We start from the raw sequence: 13,029 nt of genomic DNA, 5'->3' as shown, positions 1-13,029 counted from the left end.
CTTTCTTGGCAAGCAGCTTGTAAGGGAGAGCCTCTGCCTGCATTGTTAGTGGACGGCACTGCTCTCTGTCTCTTACTTTACTTTCATCTGCCTCATCTGAGGACAGGGAGAGAAATTTCATTTCAGAGTAAGGATGGGGAGACTGCAAACCCAGATTTAATAGGAAGCTAGTCTAACTCATGCTGCCCATGTGGCAAACGTGTGCTCGAGACTTCTGAAACAAGTGGCACAGATTGTGCACAGCTAGCTGCGTGACAAGTGTCCTTGTTGGTGGAGGAGGAGCTGCCACACTGAGACTGTTGGATATCTTGAGTTCTGTGGATACAGGGGACTGTCTGTTTTGTTTTCGTGTTTCAACATCCAGAAAAAAATCCAGTCACAACGGCTTGTATCAGGATTCTAGCAGGCTCTGAGCTCTTCTGTGGCAGTCCCAAGGAGTGTGGCATGTGGCATGGGCCAGTCCGAGGTCCTCCCCCTGCTTGTTGAGCTGAGTGGCGGTGGGACAGCTGGTGCAGGGCTGTGTGTTTCTGTGGGCATGATTCTTTGCCTCTTGTCTATGCCATGTGCCAGGGCTTTGGGTCAGACACAACTATAAAAAATCAAGGGACACTCTCATTTCCTCCTCCCCTCTGATGGGAGGACCTGGAAGGCTGGCCCCATCCCCATTCTTAGCCTTAAGTCCTGTTGGCCGCTGGAAGGTGTGTGGAAAGAGGGACGGGATGCAGGGAAGCTTAAGGGCTTCCAGGATGGGTAGCCCTCTCTTGGAGGTGGGGCATAGAGCTTGTAGGGCAGGGACCCATGTGTGTCTGTCCTGATGGTTATTCCCCAGAATGAGGAGAGGTCAAGGAGAGGTAGGAGGAGACGAACACCTCACAGGGAGGACTCTTGGGAGAGAAAAGGCCTTAAGATCCTTAGAGAACTTCTAGCTCTCTGGTGGGGTGGAAGTGTCAACTAATTCAGAGTTCATTATGGGGCACAAAAGGCCTCCGTTCCCACAACAGCGAGATTGCAGCCGTCCTGCCCCGGGTGGCTGGCACGGCTCCAGGGTCTTCTCCACTTGTAAGCCACTTGCTGTCCCTGCTATTTGATTCTTGCCTTGTCTTGGGCCTCAGGAATGTGTTCTTGACCGTGGCCTCTCCGGGATCAGCTGGTCCCTGTGCCTCCTCTATGGGGCTAAATTCAGAAAGTTCCTGTAGGGCCTGCGTTACTGCAGGGACAGGTGCAGCCACCCACTTGGCTCTGGCTGCCCTGGGACTCCATGGGGAAGTGTCTGTTGGCTTCCTTTCCTGGCTAAGGCGGTGTGGGCCGGGCCTCTGAGTGGGCTCCCTGAGTCACCTCCGTTCCCTTCACATAAGCTGCTGTCGGAAGCGACTGTCATTGTAGTGTAAATTATGTTTAGAAAGAAGGTGGCTTTGAGCAATTTTTTGTACTCCTGCCACTGTAATCTTCCCTGTCACTTTCTGATTGTGAATAAGAGGCCTGGGCAGTTCAGGAATGAAGTCGGAGCCCAGGAAAGTGGCTACCCGGCCTCGAGTTTCTTCTGCGGTATAATCAGAACTCTCTCTGGCCTCCTGAGCATCTGTTTTGCTTTTGACAAGGCTAGCGGAGTCCCGAAAACTGGAGAGCAAGTCACCATGAAGGGACTGAGAGTCACTGACTGGGATTAAAGAATGAGGGATGAGGAGTGAGTCCAGCTGGTGGCCAGAGAGCGGGCTGAGTGTTCTGGCAGGCGGGGCTTAGACTGCCAGTCACCAGAGCTCAGGACAGACTTTCCAAGTGTTTCCCTTTCTTGTAATTTAAAAATGCTTGCTAGTTTGTACCCCTGTGTGTATCCAGATAGTTGTGATCTTCAAGATTCTTAGAAAACTTCTAGCGCTCTTGTGGGATGGGGGCGTCAACTAATTCAGGGCTCATTATGGGGCACAAAAGAGAGCCAGGAGATGGTGGGCCTTGTGTGGAAAGGAAGAGGATACGAGATTCCCAAAGCTTCCATCCTTGAGGAATTGCCAGCCTGTGGCTGCCGTTAGCCCTGATGAGAGGTGTTGGGTCCTGGAGGATACAGCCAGATATCCAGGAATGAGGGCACGGGGAGCCTTCCTAGATGGCCGTGGAAGGCCAGTCAGGGGCTCCGATGCTCCCTACAGGCATGTGCTCCCTGCCATGTGCTTCCCAGATCCCCCCCAAAAATGCAGGACTCGTTTCCCCACGTGCTGGCGTAGGGCCCGCAAAAACCTCAGCCGCCCATGGGGTGCTGCAGCTGAGGGCACTGCCTTGCCTGGCCCATGCCCCCTCCCTGGACTGATCTGCAGGAGAAACCTGACCATGAAGTGGTTCCTTCACTCCAGCCCACGACGGCTGTGCAGGGCCTGCCCATCTTTACACTCCCCTTGGGGTCTGCACTGCCCTGCAGCCTGGCTCTCCCTCTGCCCCATCTGGCTTCTTCCTGCTCCCAGAGATGTGGGGTCTCAGAGCTCTCCCCACTGAGCCTCCTGCTGCCCTTCTGTATTTCAGAGGCTGCGTCACAGGAAGGCAGCCAAAACGTCCCCTTGCATGCCACACAGGCCCTGGGTCATCTCTGGGACTGTTCAGATCTGCTCAGTGAGTGGCAGGGAACATCTTTCCAGAGACGCCTGACGTGCCGGGGCAGGGGCCTGGGCTGGGGCTGCTGGTGTCTGTGCTGGCAGGGGTGCAGTGGACATGCTCACACTGGCTCAGCAGGCCCAAGAACACACCCAGGCACCAGGCTGCTTGCGCTTGAATCTTGCTCTCCCATTTGCTCCCTGTGTGATCTGATGCAGGATATTTAAGCCCTTGGTGGCTCAGTTTTCCCATATTTAAAATGGAGACAATAATTGGGCCTCCCTCATGGTGCTCTTATGAGGATTAAATGGGGGAAATCTGTAAAACCTTCAGAACAGTGCCTGCAGGGCATGCAGTGAGCACTATAGGCTTGTGGGTTAAAAACATTGCCCACGGGCACTGGCCAGGGACCCTCTCCAGGGGTCTACCACAGGAGGAAGGGGGTTGTGCTCCAGCTCCCCAGCGCCAGCTGCTTGCACCCTAGCTGCCTCCAGCTCTTGGATCTCTCCTTTGTTGACCTCTGCCGGGTCTTTGGCTGGAAGACCTGATCCAGCGCCACTCCTTGGACATAAAAACTCATCTCTGGCGGGCACTGGGAATAGTCACTGGCTGCTGGCACTGTGGGCATGGCCCATCCTTCCCACAGACTTTATATGCCTGCTAGGAGCAGGAGTAGGAGTGGGTGGGTTCCCAGAGCAGGCCTCCAGGTTTTCCTGCTTGCCGACTTGTGGATGGGCAAGTCCCTCCTTCCCCTGGTTGCTCCTGCAGTCAGGGAGAGGTGGGGCTGAGACAGGGAAATGGGAGAGTGTCTGGAAGGTGGTGGCAGCAGTGGGAGCATGAGAGATCTCCAAGGGGAGATGAGGCAGTTGATGGGGAGTGAAAGAAAGATGCAAATCAGGCTTTCCCTGGCTGGCCCAGATGGAGAATGGGTTCCTGGCCTGGGAGGGTTCCTTTGCCCTCCACATCCACTCCTCACCTTTCCCGAGACTGCTTTTGGTTCCAGGAGGCTGATCTCTATGGACACATCAAACAGGCTTCCATGCCTCTGGCTTCAGGTGGGCACGGCGGTGGAAGCATTTGGCTGTGGTCGTGTTTTGTGAGCAATGCTCCCAACCACAGCTCTTGTTAGCCTCCTGTAAGGGGTCCCTCTCTTGGCCCCTTCAGGCCTAATGTGGTAATGGCTTCCCCCACTTGCTAGCCCAGGGTGCCTCTACCCCTGTTGACTATCCTTAACCCAGTCTGCCTTTGTAAATAGTTTTTACTCCTTTTTTTTTCTCATGAAATCTGATGGTTTTATATGTAAATAGTTTTCAAATTAAACTCTGATGGAAATTTCATGTGGGGGCGCTGACCAATCCACACCCCTCTGGGCTGATGCAGCCCCTGGGCTTGTGGCCTGGTGAGTTGGGTGTGAGCTGGATGACAGCCTCCCTCATCCCCAGGTGCCCAGGCGCAGGGCACAGTCTATGCATTTGCACCCAGTACTGCTGGAGAGACTGAGGGATCTTTGTTTCTTATGTGTGAAAGGGGACAGAAGAAGCCTGGCAGTGCTGGCATAGCCACAGCAAAGAGAGCAGGCACCAGGATGTTCTGAGGACTATGGCTCCGGGCCTCTTCCTATTTTTTCTGTTCTGTACGTAGAGAAGTTGGTGGGTCCAGTGCTCCCTCCCCATCTTTTATGACTAACACTTTGCTCCTGGATAATTGATCTATTGGTTCTGACTTACTTCTCTACTAGAATCATTTCCTAATGAAAAGCCGCAGACCACGGGGGCCCACAATCTGTTTTCTGCTATGTCCCTGTGTTTTCAAGAATTTGCATCTCTATGTCTCTCTAACTTTTGGGAAGACCAAGAAGAACTCTCACTGCTTTTGTGTAGATGCCAGGGTCTGGCATGCCCTGGGCTCCACCGTTAGATTTTTTAGTGGAAAACCAACCCTGGTAACCAAGACACCTAAAGGTACATCATCTCTACTAGGAAGGATTCGGAGCAGTGGGAAAGCCCTAGAAATACCAGATTCAATTAATAATTCCATAAGACAATTTATTAGACTACACAAGTGCTTAACTAAACAAAACCATAATCGAACTTGTCAGAAGTGATCCGCGGTTGTGTTAGAATTTTCTCATTCACACATCATTTCCTCTACAATTTACTTAGATAACAAACACTACTTATCCCGTCACTGGCTTTTTCAGCCATGAAATGCAGTTTGTGTCTGTATTGGGCTCACAGCAGAGAAAGGGCTTTCAGCTGGCTGCTGAGAGGGAACTCAGCTTAGGAACAGACAGGTCTTGTGCAGTCAAGCCCAAAGTCAGCCTAGTGTCCTGTGAAGTTCTCTGCAGCCTGGTTTTGTGTTTGAGGCTGACACTCTTCTGCTGGCACCTTTAGGGCTCTGCCACCTTGGAGATTGCTGGAGGAAGACAGCCCTGCCTTTAGGGCAGAGCCCTTTAACCAGGTCAGGGTAGGCACTGGGGCATAGGGAAAGCCTACTTTTCCCAGGATGCCTTACAATGCACCATTATTGCTTCATTTCTTTAGCTGAAGCTGGTAATAATGGGAAATTGCCAATTTCTTTTCTTAGGAGCATCATGTTGCCTGGGTTATCAATGTTCTTACCTTCGTTAGGACAGTTTGTCCAGCCTTCTTCTGAGTAGGTTTCGAAGCTTGGGGGCTGGGGCAGGGACCACAGGGGTGAGAAGAGATGGTCCTAGATGGCTCAACAAGGACAGGCCACTGTGGCTGAGAGTTGTGGCAGGAGCCCTGTTTCTGCAGCCTCATCTAGGTAGCTTGTCTCACACGGGGATAAAGAGGGGAGTAATCACTTGTTTTTAAATACTGTTTAGGACAGCTCAGATCTGTACAGCCCCAGAGCAGGGATGCCAGGGCTAAATGTGAGGGTCGCTTTAGTTTTCTGGGGAGAACTAAAACACCACAGATATTCATTTCAGTTGTTGAAAATAAGTCCATATATGTGCATATGTGGATGTATGTATTCCTATGCATCCTCTTTTTTTCCCTTTTTATTTTTTCCCAGGATGAAAAAAGTATTTGTACATATAGCAATCAAAAGATATTTCAGTCCTAACAGGGTTCAGAATCCCAGTGCATTTGGGTGGGTGGAGACTGAATTTCAGATCTCACCTGAGCTGTCTAATTGCTTTTGCAGTGTAATGATGTCCACCTGGCCTGTTATACACAGCTGACCTTATCTGGGTGTTTTAATCTGTTTAGGCTGCTATAAATAAGACACGGTAGACTAGGTGGCTTATAAACAAAAGAAATTTGTTTCTGGAGACTGGGAAGTCCAAGATCAAGGCCCCAACAGGTTCAGTGTCTGGTGAGGGTCCTCCTTCTGGTTCATAGGCAGGTGTCTTCTCACTGTGTCCTCATGTGGCTGAAGGGACAAGAGAGCTCTCTGGGATCTCTTTCACAAGGGCACTAGTCTCATTCATGAGGGCTCTGCCCTCATGACCTAATCACTCCCCCACCTCCTAGTACCACCACCTCAGGGGTTAGGGTTTCAATATATGAACTTTATGGGTTCATACACATTCAGTCCATTGCACTGGGCATATTGCAGTTCAGTCAGCTAGCATCAGCTGTGGCTGTGGTCTATCCCTTAGCTTTAGCGCTTCCATATGCCATAATAGTAGTGGGAAAGGCAACCGATGGTAGAGGACCTACTGTGTGCCAGCACGTTCTGGGTGTTTGGCCCTGTCTAGCCCTCACAGTGCCCCTGTAGCATAGGTCTTATTAGTGATGGGGAAAGGGGGACTCCATGGGGTCACAGGACTTTTCTTTTTTTGTTTTTTGGAGTTGGAGTCTCACTCTGTTGCTTAGGCTGGAGTGCAATGGCTCAGTCTGGGCTTACTGCAACCTCTGCCTCCCAAGTTCAAGTGATTCTTCTGCCTCAGCCTCCAGAGTAGTTGGGACTACAGGCGCCCACTACCATGCCCAGCTAATTTTGTATTTTTAGTAGAGACAGGTTTCACCATGTTAGCCAGGCCGGTCTTGAACTCCCAACCCCAGGTGATTCTCCTGCCTCGGCCTCCCAGAGTGCTAGGATTACTTACAGGTGTGAGCCACTGTGCCTGGCCAGGACTTTTCAAGGCCACTTACTGCTAAGCCGAGAATTTAAGTCCAGGCCTCCTTTGCGCCAACATTCCAGGGATGGGCTATTTGGGAGAAATTCCTTTGATTTTCAAGGTGTTTAGGGGTGTTTGCTTTTCCATGTTTTACATTGTATATGATGGCCGTGCTCCCCATCCCTATACTTCCTTCCCTTCCAACTGGGCCCACTTAGCAGCTCTGAGACCCCGGTGATCAGGGGCTAGAAGGTGATGGGGGCCCATCTCACTGCTGTCCCTGTCACACTCAGGGCCCAGGCTCATGTACCCCTGGACTGCTTCCCTGCTATCCCAGCTCCTCAGGGTCCTCACCTGTCACTTATTCTGTAGGTGACTGGGCCCCCCAAAAACTTTGATCCTCTAGCTCTGCATGGGCTCCTTGCTGAGGTGCCTTTCTCCCATTGAGGGACCCGGCTCTCCTCCCACTCCCTCGCTCCCTCATGGGGCCCTGCTGCCTGCCCTTTCAGGGCCCTTCCTTCCTGCCCAGCAACCTGCTCCCACAAGGGGCTTTGCACTTGCTGTTCCTGCTCCTGGGAATGCTCTTCCTCCCAGATAGCCACAAGGCTTTCTTTTTCCAATGCTCAGGCCTTTGCTTAGGTTTCAGCTAGCCAGAGAGACCTTCTCTGCCCACCGTCATCAGAAAGCCGTGCCCATCCCTCTCCATCTTCCAACCCAACTCCATTTCTCCCAGTGTCACTTAATCGCCACTGGACTCATCATGTGGGTTTATTTGTTTTACTGTCCCTTTCTGCCCACTCACTAGAACATAAGCCCCATGAGGGCTGGGGCTCTGTAGTTTTGCTCACTGAGGCTGACAGGTAGGCAGCATACAGAGAGAGCAGGGGGAATCGGGTCACACAAAGACTTAGATTCCAACATGTCTCGGACACTCACAGGTGTGTGACCTAGGGTGTATCCCAACCTCCAGAAATTCCCAATTCCCTCCCCCTTTTTTTTGTAAAACAGGATTATTAATCTATTTGTCTGTAAAATGGGACTATCACCTCCTGCCTCTTGGGTTGGGAAGATTTGTACTAATAGTCCACATTTACTGAGTATGAGTCATATGCTGTGCCTAGTACCAGGCCCTTTGAAGGATGACCTCATATCATTCTCATGGTCTCTTAGGAGAGGTCCCATTACTATTCTCAGTTTCCAGAGGGCACAGCTGGGTCACAGAAAAGTGAAGTGACTTGCCCAAAGGCCTGCAGCTAGAAGGTGGCAGATTCCAAACTTGAGTGCAGGCTCTCGATCTGGACTCTATGATGCCTCTCACTTCGACCACATGACTTCAGTGCACAGTTGGCCCTTGATCAATCGTGGCAGTTCTTCATAGGATCTGCCTTTTCCCATGGCTGAATTATCTCCTGGTTTCAGGCCCACTTTTGGATTCCTGGTCCTTGATGATCCCATGAGCCACCAAACCTCTGCCTCCTGGCCCAGGTCCTTCTCTTGCCCTCACTTTTAGGCTCTTCTTAGGCTCTGGGCTCTAGCCTGCTCTGTTCTGGTTGCTCCTGCCTCTGCTGCCACTCAGTTGAGGCTGTCATGGAGCTGTCAGCTTCTTCTGTAGCCTCTGGTCCCTCTACCAGCAGCCAGATGGAATAAGCTGGGAGCACAGGTCAGCTTGCAGGCTGAAGGTAGAAGTCTGTTAGAACTACTGATGGCTTCCTTGAGTTTTTCATTTATAGGGCAAGAGTAGGAAGGGGACGCAGGACCAGTGGCTTGTGGCTGCAATCTGATGAGTGACAAGCAATGGGAAATGTGAAATTTCACATTTAGAAAACTGATTCTTCTATGTGACAGATGTTCTTCTTACTCACTCAGAGATGCCAGGATTGGTGACCCTTGGCCACAAGGGAGGCCTGCCATCTGTTGTCATTACAAGGGGAGTGCTCAGAGAGGCTGCTTCCTTAGAAGTGACTTCAGGAATACTGCTGTGTGCAGGAAAGCATTTCTGCCATTCCAGGTGGGGAGCCTCTGCCTGAAACTCAGAGAGGATTTCCCTGTAGGGCCAGCCTGGGGCAGGCAATTGCAAATGTGGGCTTTAGAGCTCCAGAACCTAGGTGTGGTTTAAGCATAGGTCCCAACACTTACTCCAGATGTAGATAAGTGACTTCATGTTTCTGAGCCTCAGTTTCCTCATCTGTGATGTGGGAATCATTGGATGGGTTTGGGTCTAAGTTTCTCTTTAAGCGAGGGTATTTTAGAAAGCTCCCTTCTCTGTTCCAGCCTCTTCCTCTGTAATCACAAGACATCCCACAGGAAGAGGGTCCCCTCACTCTCACTGGCTTCTGCTGGCCCTTGGAAGAACCAGAGCTCAGGGTGTGAGCTGCTCACCAGCTGTTTGCTCTATTTTCAACCCATGATCCATTCAAGCCTTGTGCCTTTTTTCCTAGAAGTCCTATCACAGTCAGTCCAAAGGGACCCTGTAGCTGCCTAGAAACACATTTCAGTCCCCCTTACAACAAAAGAACAACCACCTTTAGAGCTTTACAAAAAAATTATGTTCCCCGTGAACAGTCCCAGAAGAAATGTCATTGGAGACATAAATTTTTTTTACTGTGACCTATGTAAGCATCCCAGGAAATAAACTGACTTCTCATTCCATAAAATCCTCTTGTCCTTTGTCTTGGACAAAACAGATTGGATTACTTGAAAAACAGGAGCTTGAGGCTTGGCAGAGAAGACAAAGTTCAATCATAATGCAGGTGTGGGGCAAGGCTTTCTATTCTGGGAAGCACAGCGTTATTGGTTTTATTGCCTAAGTCCTCTTTGAGATGTGCCAATCTTAGCCTCTTTTAGGATGTGGAAGGACAACCCACGGCTTTGAAAGAGAGAGACCCTGTGGCCAATGGAGGGTTGAAAAACCAGAGTCAGATTCTCCCTCAAATGGTTCAATCAGGAGTAGCTCAGAATAGAGCAAGGGACAGGAAGTCAACTGATGTGTATCAGCCCTCTACAATGTGCCAACCACTGTGCTAAGTCCTTTTCTTCAAGCCTCATATATGTTGCTCCCAGCCTTTGGAGGGAGGTTTATGATTCCCACATTACAGAAAAGGAACTGAGGCTCAGAGACATGCAGTATCTTCCCCAAGGTCACACAGGGAGTGAACACTCAGGCTTGGACCTGAGCCCAGGTGTGAGTGTCCATGTCTCCACACCACATGCTTGTCTTCATCCAGCAGCCCTTGTCTCCCCTAGATGTATTTCTATGGTCCAGAAGGGTGGGGTGCCTGTTATCCTGGGTGTGTCTGTTGGGAAATCTACATGGAATCCCATCTATACTTAATCTCCCGTGTCTTTTCTGTGTTCATGCCTAGATGTGTAAGTACACAGATGTACATGCACTGGTTCCCCCCACACAGAGACACACACAGACCACACACATGAGCCACCTGAGTGATGAGAGGACTTAGTGTCCTTATGGGACTTTGTCGAGAGGCATCCTTTTTCATGTGCTGGTGCCCATGTGATAAGGTGGGTTAGGAGAGTGGCCAGAGCACGGGTAATACCACATAAGGAGCTCAGGCCTCAGGTGCCGCCAGACTCTCCGTAGCATCTTCTAAACACAGTACCTGTGCAAACTGCCAATTTGTATGAAGAATCTATCACTAAAATTAGGTTGGAGAAGTTCTGAGCTGGGCTGAGCTATCCTGAAAATGTGGCTAATTTACTGTCACAGCACTGGGCTCAGAAAGAGACTGTGTGTGTGTGGCTATGTGTGTCCCCACATATGTGAGAATAAGGATCAGACCCTCTTTCATATCTTGTTTTTAATTCCTTGCCACACTCAGAATGAGGAATTTCTACAGGATTGGAATGCTCCCTCCATCTCTGAGTGAAATCCAGAGAGCCTCTGTAAATGACAAGCACCATGAACTATTTCCACAAGGAAAAACAGTCTGTCCTCCTGGCAGAGCTGGGTCAGGCAGAGCCTGACAGCTGTGAGATGGGGTCAAGAGTGCCAGAGTGTGAGACAGACTGCCCTCCGCACTGTGTGTGAGGTCACATGCCACTTGGACCTAGAGCTAAATTCACCCTGTACTCCTGCCCAGGAGACATGGCTCAGCTCTGAACCCATGGGGGCAGGCAGTTTCAGATGGATCAATTGACTTTCTTCTTTGGTGACTTTAATAAAGAATTCTTAGACTTCTGGATGGGCTTTAGGGAATCTGCAAATGTGTAAAAATTATGGGAATAACTGTGTATGTATATATGTAGACATATGTGTGTGTGTATATATGTAGACACGTGTGTACATATGGTCTGCATATATATACTTACGTATGTGTGTTGGTCAGTTTGAGCTGCTATAACAAAGTACCATAGAGTGGATGACTTATAAACAACAAATTTATTTTTTACAGTTCTGGAGGCTGGAAGTCCAAGATCAGGCTGCCAGTGTGGTTCTGGTCTGGCGAGGGCCCTCTTCTGGGTTGCTCACTGACAACTTTTAATTGTATCCTCACATGGCAAAAAGAGAGTGGGAGAGCTCTCTGGCCTCTTCTTAGAAGGCACCAATTCCATTGATGATGGCCCCAACCTCATGATCCAATCACCTCCCAAAGGCCCTACCTTCAGAAATCATCATATTGGGGATTGGGTTCCAACCTATCAATTCTGGTGGGAGCAGAAGCATTCATTCCCTAACACAGCGTGCGTGTATATGCAGTCTCAGCAGAGATAGTCCAAGCAGATTTTCTGCAGGGTATGTGGCTCAGAAGTAAAGAACCACTGCATCATCCAGGTCTCCCCAGGATTGTCTAGGGCCTGTTCTGGGGATCAGGGGTGTGGGGTCGCTCTGCTAGCTGTAGGACACTGGGTCGGCTGTGCTTCAGCCTTGGCTGTGGGGGACACAGCAACCTTGAGCTGTAGCTCTTTGCAGACCAGTGTGTAAGGTTTGAGACCAGGGTCCGGTGGCAGTAGTTAACTTCAAGGAGCCCTCCCTGTGTGAAGCTGGACAACTGGTCCCTTAAGTCTTTAGCAGATCCTTTGGCTGGTATTCCATGATTCAGCTCCTGAATGCAGCCCTTGGATACTTCAATGCCATTATTCCCAGCGAGAAACCTCATTCAGTCCAAGATGGGGGCAGCCTGTTTTTATAACCCCCAGGAGAGAAGGCCTTCAGCTGCAGCTGGCCCCCCCGCCGCATCACCTGGCAGGCCGCATGTCTTTGTCAGGAGTCAAGTGGAAGGCGGTGCCAGCTGCACTACTGCTGGGAGGAAAGAGTGCTGGCTGTGTCTGCCCAGGCATCATCTTCATGTTAGTGCTACGGAGAGGCACCATCCTCCTCAGAGCTACGGAGAGACGTGGAGAGGTGGTACACAGAAGTCTGGGTCAGGAAGGCCTGCAGCCTGAAAGCCTGAGGGCGGAGCTCAGTGAGTGCATATACAGGGCTGAGCTCTGGGACTGTCCATGATCACAGAAGCCTGTCTTTGAAATGATGTTGCAATGTGCCCAGCCCTGAGATTTTCCCTGGAGTCACAGAGATGCCCATTTTCTAAAGAAGATCACAGCCTAGAAGAAAAGGCAGATGGGCCAGCAGTTCACTGAAGATGGTGTGAAAAGTGGCACAACAGCTGGATAACTCCTCAATGGCAGGCACCTTCATTTCTATTTCTTGCACTGAACCCTGGAGGAAATGCATCTCTGGAAGGCAGTGATGCTCATCATTATATCACCAATGCAAGGAATGCATCTCTAAATGCATGAGTACCTTTCACATAGTTTGTGCTCCAAGGGACTTTCTGCATGCCCAGCACCTGGTACAAGGCCTGGCAATGAGCTGTACTCATGGCAGGTTTACAGAAGTGACCTGAATAGAGGCTGGAACATAGTGAGGCATTATCAAAAAGACGACCCAGGATACGGAGCTTTACCTGGCTTCATACTGAATACTTCTAACCTGCCCATCTCACAGGGCCCCTGGGAGAGTGTACTGAGACAGCAGATGTTAAAATGGTTTGTGTACTTTAGTGCTGGGCAAAATATGGGCTGCCATTAAAGGTGATTTTTCTATTGTAAGGCTTTCCAGACCCTTCATTTCACATTGCCTTGTGTGAATCTTGCGTGCTTCAGATTTGTCAGCGTGGGCTCTGTGACTTGGTTGTAATGCTCCTTTTGGGTGGCAGTTGAGTCTTCCCTGGTGTTGAGTTTCCCATGCTGTGGCCAGCAACTGCTTGTAGTTGGTACTCACTGGGCCATAGTGAAGTGTCTGGAGTGTTCTGATGCTGTAACCAAGGACCCTGGGGGCTATGCTGGAAGGTCCTGCCCTCAGGAGGCTTCTCAGAGGATGCGACCATCGTCGCTGTGTCATA

The 13,029-nt window shown here is 50.4% G+C and overlaps 1 protein-coding gene across 2 annotated transcripts in view; it reads left to right on the top strand.

Annotated features, from left to right (window-relative positions):
* The window catches only part of GALNT18 (polypeptide N-acetylgalactosaminyltransferase 18), a 364,052-nt gene that overhangs the window by 97,967 nt on the left and 253,056 nt on the right, over nucleotides 1-13,029 (top strand). The window lies entirely within an intron of this gene.

Source organism: Sapajus apella, unplaced genomic scaffold, assembly GCF_009761245.1.
Source record: "Sapajus apella isolate SASKATOON/1434 unplaced genomic scaffold, GSC_monkey_1.0 scaffold47, whole genome shotgun sequence".
NCBI classification, from domain to species: Eukaryota; Metazoa; Chordata; class Mammalia; order Primates; family Cebidae; genus Sapajus; species Sapajus apella.
Note: the sequence above shows the minus strand (reverse complement) of the source record. Positions and strands in the feature narration are given on the sequence as shown.